General features: G+C 36.9%; 1 protein-coding gene across 2 annotated transcripts in view; it reads right to left on the reverse strand.

Annotated features, from left to right (window-relative positions):
* BTBD10 (BTB domain containing 10) overlaps positions 1 to 19,861 on the reverse strand; it is a 67,451-nt gene extending 47,590 nt beyond the window's left edge. Inside the window, exon 1 of one of the 2 annotated variants that reach the window (XM_006905656.3) lies at positions 19,662 to 19,861. The gene's annotated coding sequence lies outside the window, so the exon portion shown is untranslated. The remainder of the gene's footprint in view (positions 1 to 19,661) is intronic. The other variant, XM_006905657.2, reaches the window with a different exon arrangement.
* Between the last annotated feature and the right edge of the window lie 2,164 nt (positions 19,862 to 22,025).

The following is a 22,025-nucleotide window of genomic DNA, read 5'->3' on the forward strand; positions in this document are numbered from 1 at the left end:
ATACATAAGGCCTTCATTTAAAACCCTTAACATTATCAATAAGCTTCTTGGTTGACCTCTTCACATTCTATTCCATATTTGCTCTGCGGTAATCAGAATTATCTTTCTAAAGATTTTTAATGGCTCTCCATTTCCTCTGTCTAAACTCCTTAACGAAAAAAGTTCCTTCAAAAGTTGACACTTGGATATTCATATTCGGCAAACTAAAGTTTATTATTATTTGAATCTTGTAGTCAACAAAAAAATTACCAGACTACTGGAAACAAAATTCTTTAAAAAACGTCATAATCCATTACTATTTTTAGGCATGATAAAAATAATCTAAATTAATCTAAATAACATAGAAATAATCTTTACAAGGGCTGGAATAAGTGGGCCTGTTTGGCTAGGAACATACATTCAGGAGACTGTCAAAAGTCAACCGCTAAAAAGATGTTTCAATTACTTCCCCTTCTGAATATTACTATCTAGAAAAAGAAGGGTAGGATGGGACAGAATCTTCAGAACTATAACAACATAAATAAGTGTTACCTGGGATATTATTTCCAGGTGTTATTAATTAATGACAATGATCCACAGAAGGATAAAACAACCCAATAGCATACAGAGACAATTTATGCTGTCCTTATTATCTATCGATGCACCAGGAAGTTTATATATACAAGGTTCCCCTACTATCCAAGAGTACAGCAATCCTATGAAACTATCCAGGAAAGAAGGTCCAGCCTAAGAAAAAGTCTTACAAGAGTTTATTTGAGTCAAACTGACTATAATTGCCAGAAAACAAAATCTCAATGGATAGAAAATATGCTCTGAAGAATGGCAGTTTTGCAGCTTATTTTATATATCAGAATCAAAAGAAGAGATGTAAAGAGAGTTATATGAAATTAATTGGGGCAGATTAGGGAGGCAGGGGGTGGGGAAGAGAAAGTAAAGCAGGGAAACTGAGACTGGATAAAAAGCAAAACGGAGTGACACATACTTCTTTTACACTGGTGGTCATAGGATAGTTAACATTTACAGTACATAGAGCTGGTATATGGGCAGCAAGATAACAATTTGTCTTGTGCTCTGGTACCTCCAATAGTGCCTTCCAGGGGTCTGGAAAAGAGAATTACTCTTGACATTTCAAAGGTATGTTATCTTAGATGCACAAAGACAACAGACAATTTCAAAGGTACAGACTGACCTTTGTCAAGGAAACTAGAGGCCTAGGACATGACTATCCACCATGATCTGCTTTTAATTAGGAATTTTTACATTTAAACTACCCTGCGTGGTTACTTTCAGTCTCTGAGTTTGTAAGGTCGACCATGAAGGCCTCCCCTGGGCTTGTCAGGTTTAGTATGTGGCCCCTTTTTTGTCCACAAAACCTTTCATAAAGCAAAGAAACAATAACCATTTATATGGAAATTTTTTTTAGTATTCCCAGACCCAAAAATAACCTATCAAATCATACTAAATACACTTAATTACATTCGATTTTATGCTAACTAAGCCTAACACCCATATGAGCTCTCTCAGGCTTCTCTGATACCTTAGGACATGTCTTGCTAACAGATACACAAAATGAATAAAGCACAGATGCTCACAGACAAGTTCAAAGCTATGGGAGTTGATGCTGAGATGCTTAGTTTCTGGAGGAGAGTGGCAGTGCCATTCTCACTGCTAGGGATGCATGCTGCCTCCAATAATGGCCTGATGCAAAACAAATGCTGGACGTATTTTGGCTTTTCGCCTTTATCCAGAAAAGTGAGAGGGAAAACAGTGAAGAGAACAGAGTCACATGGTGATACCAGGGCCAAGAGCCAAGGATTGCCATCAACTGTACAGAAAGCCAAGTATCCGAAGATGTGGGTGGTAGAGACTGACCAAGAGGTAGCCAAGAAAGCACCCAAGCTAGGAAAGTGTCCTCAAGTAACCTTTCCTATGAAGAAAGGCCCAAAAAGAGGAGAGGGAGTCCCACAGAGCAAATGAATCACTTGAGATTGGAAGAGCAAAGAACACCAGATTTCATACATTTAATTCTGTACTAACTATATAGAAGGCCTTCAGAGGGACCTAGAAGAATAATTTCTGAAGGGCCAGAAACTTGAGGGATCATCTGATAAGCCTCCCACCTTAGGAATAAAAGAGACTGTACCACCCTGAAAGGTGTAACATATATGATACAGATATAACATCAATGAAAGCTTTAAAAAAGTTATACAAAGTTTTTTATAATTTCCTCATGATTGCTAGCAAACTCACACTCTATGTGTCAGATAAATCCTTAAATTGATAAGAAACTGAACACTTTGAGCTACATCAAGAATTGGAGAGCCTAGATAGACTGAATACTACCACAAATAATCGTGAAGGAAAAAGAACATGTGGAACAACTTTTAAGAGAAAAGAAAACCGGAGGGGTGAAAAGGAATCTCCTGCAAATGCAGCCAAGTAAAGTGATCATGCAAGTCCCCTGCAGATAACAATTATCTAAATGACAAATCAGAATAAAATATAAAAAACACACACAACTATTTAAAAGCACTGGAAAGTGCACCAAAGCATGCAGTAGTGAAAGAAGAGCTTACTTTGGAAAAACTACAATTGGATGGGGAGAGAATCGTTAAGTTCAGTTTGAAGTTTTTATGCTGAGTGCCTTCCCATCTCTTACAAATATAGTGAAAGAAACCAGGCAACTATGCAGCTCCAAGTGGTTAAGAAAATAGTTTAAGGACAAAAGTGCAGCCAGAAATTAAGGCAGATATACTGGGGAGTGAAGAATCACAGAGAGGTGAGACCCAAAATCTAAGCATAAACTCTGCTTAGCTAAACTACATATTCATGGGGGACCACAGGTGTCTGTATGGGAGACTACAAAGGATTTTACCCTTGAAAAAAGGTGTAAGATTTGAGTTTGATCCTTTTTTAACTGAGTGCATTCTCCAAACATACACAGCCCAAGCACCAGAAAGTCAAAGCTCTTACTGGCTTGAGTGTCAGAGGACGGAGATCTCCACTGGCCAACAGGCTAGAAATTAGGAGGGAATTCCCAGAAGTAGAGGAAGGGTGGGCTCCAAAATCTGAGTATAATCTCTGCCCAAATATTTGGCTGACCACCAAACTACCCCCGCCCTATTCTCCATAAGAACAAGCTAAAAAACAAGCAACTGGAAGAAGTAAGAATTGAGGACAGATTATCAGTTTCTATATTCTATGGGGAAAAGAAAGTTTGCAGTGTGAGTTCAGGCAAGTTACTGGTTAACTAAAAAAAAAAAAAAAATCCTCATAACCACACTACAATGTCTAGGTTTCAACCAAAAATTATGAGATGCAAAGAAACAAGACGGTAAAAAGATAGTCAATAGAAACTGGCTCCAAGTGGGTCCAAATGTAGGACTTAACAAATAGACTTCAAAGCACATATTATAAATATATTCAAACAATTAAAGGACTAATAATAACAGTGGCAGAAAGGAAATCTCATTAGAGAAATGAAACTACCAAAAATATAGTAATTCAGCTCTGGCTGAAAGAAAAATAACTAAAATGAAAAGTCTGTGAGATGAGTACAAGAGAAAAGAGATGACAAAAAGTCAGGGAACTTGAAAATAGAACGACAAAAATTACCCAATCCATGGACTAGAGTGAACGAAAGACTCAAGAAAAATGAAACAGATCTGCAGACACAGGTGGAACAGCATCTAATGATGCAACATATAACTGGAGTCACTACTGATACAGACAACAAAATGGAATCTCAAAAGCTAATATGATAAGTGAAAGAAGCCAGACTCAAAGGTTCTATACCATACAACTGTACTTCTACAACCTTCTCGGACAGACAAAACTATAGGGATAGAGAACACAGCAGCCAAGAGTTGGGGTTTGGGTACTATACAGGGATGGCAGAAGGTAATTTGGGGAAGGAGGGTCATGGAACCATTCTGTATCTGGATTATAGTAGCAGTGATTGCACAATTATATGTGCAATTCTTTTTCTGGTGTAATTTTAAAAGAAAAAGGAAAAAAATCAGATATTTAATTAAAACTTATAAGTATCAGACATATTAGTATGACATAATTATTTTTCCCCTCTCTTTAATTCTCCTCCCCTCCCTCCCGGACTTCCATCCCTGACCTATGGATGTTGCCGTTTCTCCTTAAGAACTGGATCTCTGAAGGTGGGGCATCTCCTCCCACACGTTCGCAGCGTGCATCCGGGGCCTGGCGCCGCCTCCCACCTACCACCCCCAGGGTCTGGCGCCCCCAGGTCCTGGCACCTCCAGTGCACTGTGGGGCGGGGGGCGGGGGTATGGTCCGTGGCTCCACCTGGGGCATGAACCCAAGACCTTCTGCATGTAAAGCAGATATGCTAACCATTACACTATGGAGCCACCCCAGCAAGACATAATTAAATCACTTTTTGATCAAAAACCTCAAATCATATCGACCCCATTACCACCCCAAGCATAATCAATAAGCTATACTCCCACTATCATAAACATACATAAACTTTCGATAATGAAAAGTGGTAAGAACTTCTCTACTTCTGCCACAATAGTAAATGACTAACAAAAAAGGTTTTGGAATCAGATAAAACCAGCTATATGAATTTGTACAAGCTTCTTAACCTACAAGACCTCAATGTCCTCAAATGTGAAATGAAGAAAATAACACAATTCTCATTACCATTATTTTATCTATTACTACTATAACTTCCATTCGAATTATAAAGAATAAATGAGACAGGACACTCTAAATAACAACACGGTGTGGGCATATTGCTTTCTCTAGTAGACTACTGAATGAAAATTTTGCATAATATTTTACTAGCTCGTTCATCACTTTCTATTTGCCTTTTGAGATTACAGAAGATGAGAATTCTTAAATAGCCACTCGACATTTATTGAGCACCTAAAATGTGCTAAGTGATTGGAATAAAAAACGAGTATATCATCCATGCCCTGATTAAAAAAAAAAAACGAAAAAACAAACAAAAAAACTAAATCACAACACAGGAGACAGGGGAAGAATGATTAAGGATAGCCTTTCTACTCACTCTGCATTTTCCTAATTTCTCCAGGGTACACCTGACCCTCCCCATTTTACTCAACATCAAAAATACCTTAGACTTTTACATGGTCATCAAAGAGCCATGTACTTTGGACCCACTTGCTGGCAATAGTGTTAGGAGCTAAATCAAAACTTGTTATTCCTATAGTAACTAAGATAAAAACGGAATTATTTCACTGTTAGCTTAAAAGTAAATTTTAATCCCTGGAAGAAAGATCAATCATCCTAGTTTCTAACCTTTGCAAAAACTCCTTCGGTTATTTTTATCAGAATGTTCTTGCTGTATCCAAGTTTAAACTTTTTAAATTTTTCTCTTTTGGACATAACAACCTCCTTTCTCTGTAACAAATTACCACAAACCAAGTGGCTTATGACAACACACATCTCAGTTTCTGTTGGTCAGGAATCTAACACAGTTTAGCTAGATGTTCTGCAAAACTATCATCGAGGTGTCAACCATGACTAGGTTCTCATTTAGAGGCTCAACTAGGGAAGGGTCCACTTTCAAGTTTACTGAGATTGTAACAATTCATTTCCTATGGCTGTAGGATTCAAAGCTAAGGAAGAAAAAATAGCAAGTCTGTTAGCAAAATGGAGTCCTATTTAATGTAATAAAGGAAGTAACATTCCATTACTTTTAACACATTCTTTTGGTTAGAAGGAAGTCATAAATTCTGCTCACACTCAAGAGGAGAAGATTATACAAAGACATAAATAACAGGAGCCAGGAATCATGGGTTAGAGAGTCTGTCTGCCATATTGTCCAATACATTCTACCTATGCGTTACACTAGAAGTTTAAGATTCTGCTCAGCCCTTGTTCTAATTATATATACCACTATATTAACAAACACATACACATAAAACACATCTCTTTTCTCTCCTTGACATATACACAGCATTATTTTGTCATAGCAAAAAAACCTAGAACCAATCTAAATGTTCACAAAAAATGAATTGGTTAAAAATCTGCACAATATCATGCAACCAGAAAAAAATGAGATTAAAAAATGAGATTAACAGATATATACTGATAAGGAAAAAATTCTAAGATATATTGTAAAGCTAAAAAGCAAAATGCAAATATGCATTAGGTATTCAATGTTTTTTAAAAATATATACATGCAAACGTTCACTCATGCTTGTATATTTTAAAAATGTCTAGAAATATCATTAACTTATAACTAGTTGCCTCTGAGGAAAGGCTGAAATGAGAGAGAGAGTAACTTACTTTCCATTATATCCCTGATACTATCTGAATATATCACATGCTGTTTTCATGATGGTAATATAGGGGGTGGTCTACAATAATGTATATGGAGGTGATTTTGTTACAAAAATGTTTTCCCTTCTTTAATTTTACTGATTAAGTGTAGCTTTGGTTTTGTTTTTGATTACTTAAATACAGTCAATATATACTGTAGGAAAGGAAAAATCTTTTCCCTCTACCCTTTAAGTTCTTGACGGGGGACCCCTGTAACAAGACAGATTAACAAAAGAAAAGCATACAAATTTATTTAACACAAGTTTTATGTGACCTTCATAAGGAAATGAGGGAGCTTTCATAAGGAAATGAAGACCTGAAGAAACAAATTTGAGTATTCTTCTTATATTAGGTTTAAAGAAGAGTGTAAAGTCACAGAAAAATAAATAGGATAAAGAGTACGAGCTAAATGAAGTAAATAGTAAACAAGAGAGAACCTTATTAGGAAGGCTTGTTGTTCAGATTCCTCTCTGTGTCACCTCATCTTTGGAGGTAAGGATGCTCCTGTCCTTTGGATATAGAGACACCTCTCATATGAGGATTTTATGACTTGTATCAGGGGCAGGTCAAAAAGCCCTCTATGCATATACTGTTTCTTGAATTCCTTCAGCAACATGTGATATGCCGAGGTGCCATATTTTGAGGTAACATGTCCTAAACTCCATCATGATGCATTAGTAGAACACATTTCTGCCACATGTCTCCCATTAAATTATAAGATCCTTGAGGGCAATAACAAAGTATGATCCATATATGTGTTCCCATCGCTTAGTACAACTAGTATGTAAGCTTTTACAAAATGTTTTAATTGTTTAAATTAAGATTAAATAAAAGACTTACAGTGGAAATATAAATTATAAAGATTTATAGGCAGTCTTGAACTTAATTGCTTGTCTTAAAAAAGAAGAGTACATAATTATATCCACGTTTTAGTTATGGTAAAGAGCACCAATCATGTGTTTCTTACCTTCAAATGAACAAAAATTCTAACAATTCACAGTGACCTCTAATTTCCCCAAAATATTCCTCAAAGCTGCCTGTCTAAATCTCACAGAAGCCTTTTCAATTTTCAAGGCTTGTCCCTTTCTGATTTCCTGCAAGTAAAATAAGGCAAGTAACTAAAGCTAATGAGTTTATTCAGTATGTTTTTATACCAGATTTTATCTGACTAAATTTTATGTAACTAGTTCCAAGATATCAAATTCTGTTGATCTATGCTTTCATTCAAAATCTATTCACTGAATAACTAGCACATTTTGAGGCATTTTGCTGCTAGAGATACTTAACAAACAGATTTAATTGCATGGAAGTTCCATTAAAAGTAAGATACTTTGTTTATTAAAGGGCTTCCTTATCAAAGCCACCAAAATGTAAGACTTCCAAAGTTAATTCATATTCAGTCCTTGATCTTCCAAAGGTGACCTGGAGATAAGATCTTTGCAATAACTGATTTTACCACTTTTACAGAATTTCTATTCAAATTTGGCTGTCTTATTCAAAGCAGTAACATTCTAAGACACTTTCATTTTTACCCCATCTTAGCTCAATAATCTTTGAGCTCAATAACACTTTCAAAATCTTTCCACATCTTAAGCATTTTCTAAGTACCTACATTACCTGATTAGCACTGTAAGAACTAGATGCTGTTTACAGTGTTAAATTCTTAAAACTCACTAAAAGGCATGATTTTTTATATATTCTTTAAAAAACTTAAAGTTTTGTTTTCTGTGTGTATGTTTATTTTTTCTTTTCTTCTATGACTAAATAGCATCGCCTTCAAAATCAAAACATCTTAGTTAAAGCAAATCACCTTGACATAAAATTTAATATAAGTAAATCTCCAATAAGCTGATGAAGTGCCTAAATCAAAGGAGATTACATTCAACTCCTAAGAACCAGTACCCTTTAAACAAAGTCAGACTCTTAAACAAGGTTTTCTTTTTTCCTCTGTGATGCTTTTTAAATAAGTGGTTTTTTTTTTGTATAATCTTGACCATGTTGTTCCATTTTGAACCGTTCATTATTCCCATAACCTTCCATTCCGTTCAGATTTTTTGCTTGTTTATCTGTCATCAGCTCAACAGGCTAGAAAAGGCCCTAGCTTTTTCAAGTTCTAGACTGTAGTGTGGTCCAAAAGAATTGTGTGATAATGGAAATGCTCTGTCTGCATTGTGCAAAAAGCAGCCACTAAGTCACGTGTGCCTTTTACATACTTACAATGTATTATGACTGAGGAAATGAATTTTTAATTTTCCATTTTAATTAATTTAAATTTACATAGCCACATGTGGCTGGTAAATACCATATATGCCAGCAGTTAGAGGCGGAATATCAAAACCTTCTCCAAACCAAGTTATTTTTCCCTCTAAATGCTTCATTTTAAGGAATCTAAAATTTGCCTTGAGACAAAATACTTGCTCACAAAGAAAGACTCTACATATCTTTGTGTCTTAGTATTACAGGTAGTGTTCCATTTTAATAAAATAAAAAAAATTCTTATATTCAAAGATCACTAAGGCTTATTTCAAAAACTAAAAAGTCTGTGGTACTGGTATATGAATAGACAGACGAACCAATAAAACAGAATAAAAGGTCCCAAAATAGATCCCTAAAACATGAGAATCTGATAGATGAAACGTGGTTTCTCAAATCACTTGAGGAAAGGACAGACAATAATAACTGGAATTAAGACAACTGGATAAACATTTGGTAAAACGTAAAATTGAATCCATACATTTAGATCCGATATCTAAATGTAAAAATTTACATTTAGGAAGAAAAACAAGTGATTTCCTTTAGAAACTGGATAAAAGCCTTTTTATTTGACTATGTAAAAATAAACACCTTTGCATTGCAAAAAGCAGAAGAAACAATAAGCAAAACAAAAAACAAATATTTTTTTTACTAAAGAGCTCTTTAAAAACAACAAAAAGACACACTCAAAAAATAGAGAATGCACAAAAGACATGGCAAGTCTCAGACAAATTAAGACAAATAGCCTTAAACATGTGAAAGTGTGCTCAACCTCCCTCAAAGGGAAATGCAAATTAACACCTCCAGTTTTGACCATGTACTCTGTTGGTGAGACATTCTCCAGATTCTAATACACTAATGAAAAATACAAAATGATATAACCCATATGGAAAGGAATTTTGCAGTAACTAAAATTATACAAACATTTACCAGTCCTTCTTAGAATCTACCCTGAAGATACAACTCCACAAATACTAAACAAAATATTCAAAATATATTCACTGTGGCATTATTTGTAATGGCAAAAGACTAACAACAATCTGAATTGCATCAAAAGAGGCTAACTGAATAAACTATGGTACATCTACACAACAAAATACCATGCATCTATAAAAAAGAATAAGAAAGATCCCCATGTATTAATAAGGATTAATATACAAAATATATTTTTAAGTGAAAAACAAAACAAAACAAAACAGGTGCAGGACAAGCAGTATACAGTTTCCTACCCTTTGTGAGTAAATCAAATAAACATAACATACATATATAAATAAATACAAGTATACATTTATTTGTTTTTGTAAAAAGAACTCTAGACAGATAAGACACTAATAGAAATGGCCACCTACAGGGGCAGGTGTAAGCAAGACTTTTGATTATTCTTTTTATACAGTTTTGATATTTGAAACATGTAATAATTTATATATTCTAAGTAAATAAATAAAAAGCCTACAACTGTCATGTTCTAAATTGCACCATTTTATGGTTCTTTGGATTTGTTTAAATAAAGGAAACAGTAGATGTATACTACGTATGAAACAGCGTATTTAGTAGCAATGAAAAGGGTTTCTATATCACTCAAATTTATTTATCTCTTATTAAATACCTCCATCTAGAACAGTAAGCAGTGACCAATAAGTATCGCAGTGGGTTCCTGAAGAATAAGCTCAAGCCATTCTCCTTTGGTAAAATTACCACACTGCCAGTAGATGAGATATTCCTCAGCACTAAGTGAACTTTAGCAAAATATTTAGTGAGATTTTTCAAGCATGATGGAGGCATAGGGACTAGATGCTTGCATATAATTCAGGGACCCTTCGATAATAAGCTGGATTTTCATATATATTATCTATGCTAATCCACATATCAGTCCTGCAAGATACAAGAGGTGTCTTTTATTATATAAAGGTAATCTCTTTTTAAAAAGTTGAAAAACTAGCTTAAAGGGATATTATTTGCCTAACATCACACAGCTAATAAATAAGCTAGGACTGAGATACATATCTCTACAGTCAAATTCCATGTTTTTTCCACCCTACTATATTGTCTCTCAAATTTAATACACAATCCATCAAAATGCTAAACCCAGAAAACAAAAAAGTGTTAGTGGTAGCATTCAAATCACTAAAAAACAGATGACAGATTCAAGGTTGGTTAGATAGGTTCTAAAAAACTAACTGGTTAACTATTTAAAGCAGTAGATCCTTTCCTTCCTTACATTTTATCTCCCCCAAATTCCGTATTATTAACAAAACTCAAAGTAAAAAACCATAAAAACCAAGAATGAAATGTAAGTGAAGAGTTATCTGACTCTCAGAAAAGAAAAGAGATTTCTAAGCCTCAGATTAAAGAAAAGCATTGTCAAGTCAAAGACTGTTACTGTGATAAACAGGAATATGCAGCCAGCCACTTTACGCTAACATTCTCAACAAAGGCTAGTGAAAACTTCATCAGGAATCAGAATTACGACTGCAGACCAGCTTTCAAGAAGCATTAGATGTGACTATATAAAAATTCAAAACTACAAAAGATACAGGAAAAACTACTTTAAAAAATTTTACAGTACAAAGGATTTAAAGCTTAACTACATAAGCAATATTTATAAATTCACATTAAAAATCTGAAAATTATGATGGAAAACAAGTTCATAAGCTAGCAATTTACAAAAATACTAATGGCAGGAGAAAAAAAATGGTGTAGATGATAGAGGCTCTGTTCATCCCTCTGGTGACCAAAATCAAAGTTGTGACAGAAACAAGGAGCAAACAGCAAGGAAAACTGCCTGGGATCTAGACAAACAAGCCCTACAACTAGGGAGAAATCTAAGAAATCCCCCTGCGACGGCAGAAGGTAGGACAGGGAGAGGTCTCAAGGCTGCCCTGAGCAGCTGAGTGGGACAGAGGCTACCGCAGCCACAGCTGCAGCCGCAGACTTCTCTTAAAGGGGCCATGTCTGCACACGGACTTTCACAGTGACAGACCTGCTCACCCTGAGCACCAGTACTGGTTCAGCGGCACAAGGGGCACCAGGGATTTACAAGGGGACACTGAGCTGTCAGAGTGAGAACTGAGGCCAGACTTACTCTGTACACAAGTGCTGGCAGTATCCACTGTTCCTCTCTTGAGCCCTCCCTTCTCCCAGTGTGTGGATGCAGAGCTGCCATAGTGGAGGTGTCATCAAACTAGTTAAGAGAGGTCGCCTCCCCCACCAAGCCACATCCAGATATATCCTCAGCGAGTCAGGCGCTCCTTGCTGAGCAGCGCCTAGACACACTGGAGGCAGCTAGCCTTGGTTTCTGGTGTGGCCTTTTGAGGCAACCATAAGCACAGCATCTGTGGATTGCTTGCTGAATCTTAACAGGTGGTCCCAGAGGGGTAGAGGCTTGGGCTAAATTTGGCCTGTAGCTGAACTCCTCTCAGGACTGTGCCACTGGATACCTATTTCACAAATCCACACTACTAAGACCGGGAGACTTAGGACCCTTGCTTAGTACATAGAAACAGACACGGAAAGGCAGCCCAAATGGGAAGACAAAGAAGCAGAAATCACATAAGAGAACAGGACAGAAGGGCTTGGCACAAAATATTTGACGGGATGAAAACCCAGGATCTTCAACCAAGAATACTTTATCCAGCAAAGCTATCATTTAGAGTCGAAGGACAGATAAAGAGCTTCCCAGATAAAAATAATCGAAAGGAATTTATCACCACCAAGCCAATATTACAGGAAATATTGGAGGGACTTCTTTAAGAAGAAAAAACATGTATCAAAAACAGGAATAAAGAATGGTAATAACTACATTCCCATCAACATCTCAAATGGAAAAGAATTAAGGGCTCCAACCAAAAGACAGCATGGCTGATGGATAAGAAAACAAGACCCCTACATACGCTGCCTACAAGAGATTCACTTCAGATTAAAAGACACACACAGACTAAAAGGAAGGGGATGGAAAAAGATACTGCTCTGATGGACTTAGATGGTATTGCACTGAAGGAAATGGGTCGGATAGAAAAAGTCATATATCGCATGATTTCACATTTGTGGAATCTAAAGAACAAAATCGATAACAAAAACGGAAATAAATTCATAGATACAGAGAATATTTAGAAGGATACTAGATGGGAGGGGAAGGGGGGGAAATGGCAAAGGGATTAAGAGGTACAAATGGATAGTTGCAGAATAGACATGGAGATGTAGAGTGTAGCAGTGAGATGATGGTTAATAATGTAATAAATATGTAAGAGGGAAGACAGGTACTAGATTTAGTGGGGTGATCACTTTGCGAGTTATGTGGATCTCCAATCACTATGCTATACAACTGAAACTGGTATATTATTGTATACCAACTATAATTGAAAAAAATACTCATTGAATTGTACAATGTAAATATGTGCAACTAATTGTCTATTATATATCAATAAAGGCAGGGTGTGAAAAAATAATACTAATGACCAAAAAAGAGGAAAAGAAAAAATAGTCAACCTCACTACCCAAGTTAAATTCTGAGGTGTTTAACCTATCAAACTGTCAAAGGTTTGTCGGTTTAATGATAACCGGTGATGGTGAAAGTACAAAGAAAATGGCTACTCAAGCCTGTGGGAATATAAATTGTAAAACCTGGAGGGTATAATACACTTTGACAAAAAACTCTCCCTTTTAAAATTTTATCCTAAGAACTATGTTCATCAAAGCATTTATGGTAAGAGGAAGAAGGAGAAGGGAAATGAAAGAGGGAGAGGGAGGAAAGAGGGAATGTTAATTTTTAAATCTAGTTATATTATTTAAATTTTCTTTTAATTTCCCAAAATAAAAATTTTAAGTCATTACACACAGAAATGAAAACAGAATAGAGTACTAAAATAAATACAAACGGAAGTTCTATTGTTTTCTTCACACGGCACAATGAACAAGTTTTTCATATGTTCCCAGAGGTACATGCAACCCATTAGAGAGATCACTGGAATAAACCATTCAATCAGAAGACCTGTATTCCAGTCTCAGCTTTCCCACTACCAGCCTATATCTTTTATCAATATCAGGTAAGTTTAGTTTTTTCTTTCAAAAATTAAACTATTAGTGATTTTAAAGTACTTTCTGTATTACGGTTTTATAATTTCATTACTCTTGAACAACTAGACATTCTCTTTTAAAAGACCAATCGGGCAGTTTGAAACATTCAACAGGAAGGAAACAGTGTCCCACAGTTATCCATCTCATAGGAACTTCTTTAAGAAAACTCAAAATTAACAAATGAAGAGCCAAAAGGACAGAGCAGATTGTATTGCTTGCTCTCTAGATGTGAGAAAAATCAAATTCCATCCTGAATTGTATAAAGCAAACTCTGAATGAAACAATTATCTTTAAAATAACTCAATCCTGAATTGTATAAAGCAAACTCTGAATGAAACAATTATCTTTAAAATAACTCAGCACTATTTGTATGACCATTCATGAATAAAAAAATTATAAAAACGTTCTGTTGCACAATTTTGCACCTGAGATTCTTCCGAAAGTATCTGAGCTTTAAAATTTATTTTTAAGATGACATTTCATGCAGTCTACAAATAGAAAATTCAGGATAATTTTCTACTCATCTGCTACTAGCAATGACAGAGATCTTAAAGAGAAATAATCCAAATAAATAAAAATAAGATGGCTTTATTTTTTAGAAGTAGGTAACAGTATCTCAACAGATTTTTTCAATGCCAGACTATCTCTCTCTTCGATCTATTCCCCCTTCCCTTCCCTTTTCTCTACTTTTCCACCTGGCATTCAAATTACACGGAATGTAGGTATCGGTTAATGGATGCCAATATGAAAAGCAAGAAAAAGAGCTTCCTATTGTTCAACATTGACTAGAATAGAGAAAAAAGTCTTTGTAATTTTCAGTGGAAGAGTCATATTGGCAAGGCTGTAAACACTACAATTTGAATTTGATCCCTCCAAACTAGACAGCTGGCTATAAATGTAAATATACCTAATAGATGTGCTTCAAGGCCAGATGATATTTTCTAAGCATAAAGAACAAAGTTCTAACAAGTTATACTCATTTTACTATTTACATAGCACTTTTATATATTTTAGTTCATTTCATTCTTAATTCCTGACGATTGTGTTCTATCTCCATTTTTCATGTAAGGAAACGAAGGCTCAGAATTTAAGTAACTTTTATACCGTAAAGCTAAAAGTGGGCTTTAAATCCAGATCTAAATGATCCTAAATGAGGTATTCCAAGCAGAAAAGTATGACTACAATCTAAAATGAACTTAGAAAAGTGTTACTCAGTTTCTAATTAAGTAGTACTTTAATCAGTGATTCATTATGACACTCACCCCCCCAAAACAAATATTAAATGTTAATTTCAGTTTGTGACCAAAAATACTAATAGATCACTCATTTCAGATACAAAGATAAAAATTTAAACTACTAAGGGTAAAGATGCTTTTATTGGCAGATACCTTTTACCATCTTACTAATCTACAGAAATTTGTGACATAAGATCACATATTTGACATAAAATCTTTCCCCTTTTATGTTCAAGTTTCTATTTCAAATACAGTAGTCCCCATCTCCACGGTTTCGCTTTCATGGTTTCAGTTACCTAAGATCGACCCCCAATCCAAAATATTAAATGAAAAATTCCAGAAATAAACAATTTCTAAGTTTTAAATTGTACACCATTCTGAGTAGCGTGATGAAATCTCTCACAATCCTGCTCCGTGAATCAGTCCTCTGTCCAGTATATCCACACTGTATACACTACCTGCCCATTAGTCAGTCAGAAGCCTTCTCAGTTATCAGATGCACTGTAGCAGTATCACAGGGCTTGTGTTCAAGTAACCTTACTATACTTAATAACGGCCCCAAAGTGCAAGAGTAGAGATGCTGGCAATTCAGATATGCCAAAAAGAAGCTGAAAAATGCTTTCTTTAAATGAAAAGGTGAACATTCTCCACTTATTAAGGAAAAAGAAAAAAACTGTATACTGAGTTTGCTAAGATCTATAGTAAGAATGAAGCTATCCATGAAATTGTTTAAAAGGAAAATGAAACTCTTGCTAGTTTTGCTGTCACACCTCACACTGCAAATTATGGCCACAGTGCATAATAAGTGCTTACTTAAAAGACAGAAAAGGCATTAAATTGTGGGTGGAAAACACAAACAGAAAATGTATCTGTCTGTCTGTGTTGGGTGTGTGTGTGTGTCTGTCTGTTTATTGTAGGGTTCAGTACTGCCCGCAGTTTCAGATCCACTGGGGGTCTTGGAACATATCCCCCATAGATAAGGGGGGACTACTGTACTCAGCTCATTGTATTCCTACTGCCTACAACTAACATTTCCCAACCTCTTAATCCTCTCCCAGAGAACATCTTTGAACTGATTGCTTACCTTCCATCTCTGAGTTCTAGATAGCTACCTGTTTAGCAAGGTAGGTCTCAGTTCCAAGAATGCCAAATTAACCAGAGAAAGCTATAGTAGGGGAAATGCAGCATTAGCTTGAACCCTTATAAACATTCTATCCAAAAGGATAAAAAATTTTAAAGTAGTTCTTCCTCCATTAATGAACATATACAACTATCTCTTCCTCTTTTACTATGGGTTCATAACCAACAAAGAAATAATAAAGGACTCAGACAGATGAAAATAAAAATATAGCTGAAACCAGTGACCAAAAAAGCTTCCTATTAACTTCAATTGTAAATTAAATTTACTCTGAACTGTAGATGTTCCATGTGCTTCTCTCTCACAGGGTCCAGCCTGCTAAGATAAATCTACCATACAGAGTAGAGGATGTATAGCCTAAGACTTGAGAGCTCCAAAAATAGAACTAGAAGAACAATGAGCAAAAGCATACTCAATTCTTCTCCTAGCCTCACTTAATCATCCCTTGTGAAGGCATTTGAGGGGTAGAAAGGAGGAACATTACTTATAAGAACTTCCTACTTTATAAGTCATGGTAGAAACATGCAAAGAGAAAGATAATGGCTCGGCCTCAATGAATATAATCTCCACAAATATACAACAGATACTTCAGAAAGTTTTAAAAAGTCTCAAGCAGGAACACCGTACAAAAATCATCTCCTCCTGTTTCACTTCCTATACCAGAGAGGAATTAGATGAAGAGATAGTAGACTAGCTTGACCTGAAAAGACTGGGCAAAAAGAAGAAAATCAGGTCTGCAAACTCCCAAAGCAGTCCTGATTAAAAACCAATATTCTTGTAGCCTTTGTATGAGTCATAAAAGTCATAAAAGGCAGAGCTCTCTGTAAAACTGCACAGTAGACAAAAGGGTATTTAACCATTTTATCCTCCTTTTCAAAATTCTCTCCCTCACCTACCCTCCTCTCTCACTCTTACCCCCACCGAAGACCCACACCTTGCCTTCTACATGCCAAAGTTCACTTCTTTCTTAGGTCTGACCGCTAAACTCCCATTCCCCACAGTACAACTAAGTATGAATTAGATATGATTAAAGCACTTCATGCTAACAAGTAAATGTGGGTTAATCCATCAGGGTTCAATTCTGCAAATTTCATTAAGCTCTACTATGTATAAGGTACTGTCTTTAATCTATGAATGTACCTATTCTTCTTACAAGCAAAACTAGTTCACTCAATCTTTTAATGGACAATGTAAGAGGCACGTGAGTGCCTATTTCACATCACACTCTCTCCATCCCATTTTCTTCCATCCTATGACCCTTCCCCCTACTCCAAGAGCCAGGAAATAAAATCCAAGGAATCAATATTGCTTCCAGTAAAATTCGATGACTGTAAAGACAATGTGGGAGGGTACAGCAAATACTAAACATTCAAAACCAGAGCTGAGTTGTAGAGGATCTTTTGGATTTAATTTTACATATTAATTGAAAGTACAATAAAGGACTTCTCAATAAATTGATCTCCTTACAAGGTACCTATAAACTAGCTTTGCTCAGAACCCTGAGTTATTAAGCCATAAATACTGAGAGGCTTTTTTTCTTCAGTTATTTCTAGTTAAAATGTTAATAACTACCAGTTCAATTTGCCCTACTGAATTTAAAGGCTATTAAAATTGGCTATTAAACTTATCTACTGTTTTCAATTAGACTTGACATTTTTCTCATGTCCTCCTAGGTTTGAAATTTCAAACTAATTAGCATACTTGCTTTAAATCTTTTTTTTTTTTTTTCATTTGTAAAATGTATTAATTCTCACCTGTAAGAGGTTCTAAACTAAAGAGCAGAATACAACTACTGACAGGTTTGGGTTTGGTTTGGCCATGTGAAGTTATTTTTAGTTGTTTTAATTCATTGTCAATATCTTTAAGAATCAGGTGGCTGCAAACAAACAAACAAAAAAAAACCCTAGATTTCCTATGTTCTCTTGAGAAAGCTGAAGACTGGGCCCATATTCATGTAGGGCACTAATCAGGTAGACCTGAGAACTCGATGTCCCTCTTAGGTGAGGCATAAATTCTCTAGAGCATTTCACTCATTTTCATTTTTCATCTGCCTAGTACCTGAAGGCATATGAGTGCGCTATTCATAAACTATTTCTTTGAAAGGTGCAAAATAATTTCCAGATCACTTCCACACTTCAAGTCACCTAAATGTAAAAAAACACAAAACAGACTACAGCAGCTTGCAACTTCAGTTAATAAGCCTTCTAAGCCTTCACAATGCTTAGAAGAAAGAGAAAAGAAAATTCAGACCTATAGAAGGGTGACAACAAAAGGTAAAAAGCTCATCCAAAAGCTTTTTAGGGAATGAAGAAAAAAAGGTGAAAGAACTCAAAAACATTTTTGAGACACTCAAAGCTTTCCTGATTGTACCATACATTGCTCCACGGACCTTCTCACCACACTCCATGCTTCAGAACCTCCCTTCCCACTTTCTCTTTACGTATAACAATAGCAGTTAGGTCATAAAACTGAGAAATGTTAGGAAAATTTATGCAACACATTTACATTTTCAAAAATAATTCTCACACACTTTTTTAACAGACAATCTATCAGCAAGTCCTTTCCCAAGTATTTTCTACTGCTTTCTGCTTTCTGTTCAAATGACAACTGCAGTCCTCAATTTCAATACTTGGACTTCAATCCCGGTTCGGCTTTCCATTACAAAAAAAAAATTTGGCCCTATGGTTGTATTCCTTATTTCTACAAATAATCCAATTTTTACATTCTATTTCATTCAAAACGTATCACTAACCTCTCTGAATTTTAATCAGATTTATGTAGTTGAGGAAGGGGGAGGCTGTGCCCAATTGTCCAAATAAAGTCAATATACCATGCGGCTTCACTGATTGTTAATTTAAATAAAAAGCATCGAGACCCTTAAAGATAAAAAATGTAAATAATTTTATATGCTAAGTACACAAAGTGACAAACAGGTGAGACTCTATAGCACGTCTGGATTGGTGTCTTTTCATCATGGACTCAAAATATTGAGAAAGGAGAACGAATTCTCTGAAGACGGGGGAGGGTCACATTGCCCCCACATTAACGAAGTGATGCCTCGCCTCCCTTCACCCCATTTCCCAGGATAAAGGGTGTTAGGAAACTTGCAACTGAAAAAGAAAATATAAGCCTTTCTATGCAAGTTTTGAGAAAACAAAGCTTTACCATACATGATAATGTTATAGCATAAAACCACACGCAGCGCATTATTAGGGTCTCCTCTTCGCCCAAACGGAGACTACCTGCCACCTTATCATCTATTGTGATGCGCCCTCCTCAGGATGTCGCTGCGTTAGCCCAGGGAGGACAGAAAAGGGGCGGGGCACGGGGTTACTCTGCCCTGGGAAGGAGGGATTAGGGTATCGCCTTCACCCCTGGGGAAAGGCCTCGGGACTCCCAACGCAAAAACAGCACCCTCGAACCCAAAACCCACTCCTGCCTCTCCGAACTTGACTGCCAATAGCTGGAGCCCAGAACCCCACCCACAGTCCCCTAGCAGGGTTCGAGACGCCCAGACCACTGCCACAGCAGCCCAGCTCTCAAGCCCGGATTCGCCTTCCTTCCCCTTCTTCCTTCGCCCCCGCCAAGCCCAGCCGCCGGTGCCGCCCCCACCGAGTTCCCCAGTTCCGTCCACTCACCCTCGAACCTGTAGTCCCCCTTGAGCGTCCACTGAGGGCCTAGTCAAAGGCCGAGGCCAGCGACACCTCCGCTTCCTCCTCAACTGGATCCCTCCAGAGCTGTCTGTAGTGGCAGCCACTCAAGCGGCCGCGGCTACCAGAGCCGCCCCGCAGGTTGCAGGCCGGCTCCTAAGCCTCTTCTCGCGAGAGTCCGCAGTCCGAAGAGACGAGGGTACCTATGTTCTCGCGAGAATGATAGCTCACCTCCCAGGAGTGGGCGGGGTGCAGAATGTGAGGGTAGTTGAACCAGGAGCAGCTTGGGGTGGGCGTTTAGCCTGGGGGCTGGCACCGCAGAGTGGAAGTTAGTCCTCATAGACCTCAGCTGGCGATCAACAGCGAATCTCAAGGCTGAGTGGCTGCGAGCAGTTATACCCCCCAAACATATGAACCCCACGTCTTTCCTTCGACTTCCTAGCACCGTTATAAAAAAGCGGACAGCGTTTCCAACCCAGAGTTGAAGAAATACCTGAGACCCTGAGTTTGCTCAGGAAAAGCGTTTCCCTTAATTGAGCAAACTGGGAAATCGCCTTTACCAGTTCAGCTGGAGGGTATTAATCGACCCAGTTCATGGCTGGCGGTCGTTGTTAGAGCCACCTTCTATTCCCTAACGTCCACAGCTGTTTGATTTTAAACGCTGGGTTGGCGGGAACTGTGTGCCAGCTGAAACTCCTACAGTTGGGCCGCCTGTCGAACGTCGATAGTAAACCGGATGGAGTATCATTTGTGGGTAGAAAGTCGCCAAGGAATAGTTTGTCGTGCAACTTTACTGACCCTACCATGTACCAAATGCTGAACTATACAAAGTGAAAAGGTAAAAGACGCGATCTCCGCCCTCGAAATTCACACCCGGGGAGCGAGACCCACCCCAAAACGGATAATCCCATATACTGTGGTGAAAGCCGAGTTCCCCGCCGTGAGCTGTGGGAACAGAAAGGGTATAACCTGCTCCGCCTATCATGCTTCAGAAACCTCTACCAGGGAGTAACATTTGAGCTGAATCTTGAAGGATGAGTAAGAATTCCCTGGTTTTTAGGAGAGTGGGAGGAGCTTTGCAAGCAAATGAAGCAAAGAGAAAGAGGACTTTGAGTAATTTGGTATGAAAACAGATTTTGCGGCAAGAACCTTGTTGAAAAACTTTTAATCTGTGTTTGGTGCAGAGGAGAAAAAACTCTCAGGATCCTACATGTGATAACCAAAATGTTTCCAAACCAATGTTTATGCTAAGATGAGCAGTTGAACATGAACTTAGGTATACCTAAGGACACTTAGGTATCAAAGACCTAAAGGAAACATAGGCTATTGTCACAGTATACCAAGTTATTATTATTGCCAACATTCTGCTAAATTGAAAATTGCCAATAATTTTTGAGAATTTCTAAGAAGAGGAGCAATCTAAACAGGAATTTTATACTACAGGCAATCTCATGGAGAAATTTCAAAAAAAATTCTCAGGTAACAAAAGAACAAAAACCTCACCAATCTTGATTTATTAACAAATTTTTCCTCTGCAAGCTAAGATCAAGAGAGGTAATTCTATAGTCCAAGTAAGGGTCAGTGAGGTCTGTCAAACAGGAATTATTTCCTGTATTGAAATCGAAGCCATCGTTTTCTTTAAAAGTCTCTGGTATTCTAGTACATAGTTTCCACCAATCTCCCTTTAGACACATTTTCATATTATTACCTATATTTATGTATACTATAGTTTCATTTGGCTCACCCCACTCTTCCTACGATTGAGCCCAATACTTAATAAAAAAAAAAAAAGCAGTTGTAACCCTGCTGTAGGCCAATCAGTTCTTCTGCTTAGCTTAATTCGCAAGTTCTAGCCCAAGTTCTAGGAATTTTTCAGGAAACATTGAAGGAATTATATCAGCAAAAGATTTCAGATGAAATATGGGGACTTTGTTCCATGCCAGAATCCAGTCTATTTTACCTTGCTTTGAAGGGCCTATGGTTCATTTCATTCTGTTATTCTTTAAAAAACAAATGAACAAAAACAAGAAAATCCAAATTTTACATATAAAAGCAAAAGTCCTAGAATAGCCAAAAGAATTATGAAAAAAAAAAATAATAATGAAGAACTTGTATTTCAAGATTTCAAAACTTACTACAATGCCACAAAAATCAAGGTGATGTGGGATTGGCATAGAGCATATAGATCAATGGAGTAGAACTGAAAGTCCAGAAATAAAGCCTTACATTTATGGTCAATTGATTTTCAGCAAGTGTGCCAAGGTAGTTCAATGAGGAAAGGATAGTCTTCAAAAAAATAGTGCCTGACACATTCATATGCAAAACAAACAAAAAAACCTCTTAGATTCTTAC

The sequence above is a fragment of the Pteropus alecto genome, unplaced genomic scaffold, assembly GCF_000325575.1.
Source record: "Pteropus alecto unplaced genomic scaffold, ASM32557v1 scaffold461, whole genome shotgun sequence".
In the NCBI taxonomy this organism is placed as follows: domain Eukaryota; kingdom Metazoa; phylum Chordata; class Mammalia; order Chiroptera; family Pteropodidae; genus Pteropus; species Pteropus alecto.